Genomic DNA, 2,387 nt, shown 5'->3' on the forward strand with positions numbered 1-2,387 from the left:
GGGGTGTTGGGGCCATGGGGGTATATGGGAGGGTGCAGGGTGTTGGGGGTGCTGGGGCCATGGGGGTATATGGGAGGGTGCAGGGTTTATGGGTGCTGGGGGCATGGGGGTATATGGGAGGGCGCCGGGTCCTAGGGGGATGCTGGGGCCATGGGGGTGTATAGGAGGGTGCAGGCTCTTGGGGCAGGGTGCTGGGGCTGGTTCTGGGGCTATATGGGAGGGGGCAGGGTCCCGGGAGATGAGAGAAGGATACAGGGTCCACGAGGGTTGCTCTTGGGGGTGCTGGTGGCAATGTTCATGGGGAGGCTGTGAGGGATGCGAGGGCCATGGGGGAGTGGAGAGTCAGGAGCCGGGTGGGAGAGGCAGCGGGTGCCAGGGGCTCTCACCTCTATGCAAAATCACCTGTAAGAGAATTTGCAGCTCCTTGAATCCTCAGGCTGGCAGCCATCGAGCACCTTTCAGGCGTGCTCAGGGACTCATCTACCTACCTCAGCCGACATCGCGCTTGTTCTGAGCTCTCCTCTCCTAATTTAGCCTGGCTGATTTCCACTGCAGCCCTCAGAGTTCCTGCACGGGAGCTGTTACAGCCAGAGCTGCTCTGGAGTTGTGGAGGGTTGGGGTGTTCGTCCCACGCGTGCCAGGCCACAGCTGTAGCACTCGCCGTTATAAATGTGTGTCTGTTGCAGGACATGCTGGCCCTGAAGCCTCCCGTGCTGGGGGATATGCTCGGAGGAAGGTGGCTTTGCTTGCCCCGAGGATGGAGGACTCCAACTTGCAGACCTGGCGGTAACACCTCTCACCAGAGCTGCTGTCCTTAGCATCTTCAGTAGTAAACTTACGGAGGTACAAATGGACAGGAATGGAGTCGCTTTGTTCAGGTTGTGGCTGAGCACCCAGCAAAAGGATTCCGGTCTCCCTTGACGGTCACTTGGGTTGCTACGGAAAGCATGATGTTAGAATTAAAGGCCGCTTTCTGCAAGGGTTAGCATTAAGGTCCCTATTCCCCAGAGCACTTACCCTTGCGGATGCTCAGAGAGAATAAAGGACGCAAATCCAGCCAGCATTAATCTGTGAAAAAAAGCCAAGTGAGCAGTCACACCAGAAGTATTAATTAAGCAATTAATGATGATGATGGGTCATTTCAGAGGCTGTCCTGTACAGTGCATGGCATTGTTGACTGAGCAAAGAAGTGGGGATGTATTGGCACCTTTTCTGCCAGATACGGCGTTTCCTATCCTTGATGAAAAACATGAAGCTCTGAGCACAGCCATTAACTGTTGTCTCAGCATCCATGTGTCCGTGCAGTTAATTTAATGCCACCACCGACAGGCTTGGCGCCCAGCAGCCTTATGAAATATTCATGGGGAGGAAAAGCAGTGGAACTTATCTGCTCCGTATTGTTCAGATGCAACTTTGACTGAGACTTAAAGCCTGGCAGGAGCCTTTTGGGCAGGCTGGAAAGCTGCCTGGCCCTCCTGGGAGGGACACACGGAGTGAGGCGGGATGAGATTGAGAGAAAGCAAGGGCTAACCTGAGACGTGGAGGGAGGGAAGGGAGACTTAAGGAGGAGCTCAGCTTGGCACAGGGAGCGGGTGAGCTGCGGGGTCCTGAGAGACCCCCCGTTGCATGAGCTGAGCTGAGAGGGACCCCAGTCCTCTGTCCCCAGGGATGCTCTCCGACCAGTCCTCTTTGTCCCCTGATATAGCTGCGTTTTGCAAGAAACACAGGGCTAAAATAACCCCAGCTTCCTTGGCTCAGTGTCTCCTTACGCTTGTCCTTTCTCCTTTCCTCTGCCCTGAGGGTTTGGTTGGTTCATTCCTCCCAGTGGAAATGGTTTGCGAAATGCTACCCCGTGCACCTTCATTTTACTGCACCTGCTGGCACGAGGCAGCTCCTCTGAAACCTTCCCCATCCGGAATGGCTCTGGCTCCAGGGAGCCGAACAGCATCCAGGACTGTGTAATTATATCTCAGCGCCTGTTTCTGCTGGCAGCTTTAGCAGCGAGCAAGTGGTAACAGGGAATTATTGCCAGGGAGGAGAAGAGGTGATGCTATCTCTGCCGTGGTTATATACATGTGGCATGATTAATCCTTGCTCTGTAGGGTTTCGGCAGCCACACAATCCGCAAGGTAAACACAGCAGCGTGCAAGCAGGTGCTTCCCAGCATCTCAGGCCTAGGTGTGTCACACCCCATCCTTGCGGGAATCGTCAGGGATGCTTCCCGTGAAATGTAATTAACTCCTTGTCTCGTGGCACAGCGTGAGTCTCGCACCACCGAGTGACAGACGTGGATGCACGCACGCTGCCTGCACCACACACCTTGCCAGGCTGCCGGCCCCGTGCAAGCCTACGCACGGCGCGCCCGCCCGTGAGCCGCCCTAATCCCA

This window comes from Egretta garzetta, unplaced genomic scaffold (genome assembly GCF_000687185.1).
Source record: "Egretta garzetta isolate BGI_Z169 unplaced genomic scaffold, ASM68718v1 scaffold309, whole genome shotgun sequence".
In the NCBI taxonomy this organism is placed as follows: domain Eukaryota; kingdom Metazoa; phylum Chordata; class Aves; order Pelecaniformes; family Ardeidae; genus Egretta; species Egretta garzetta.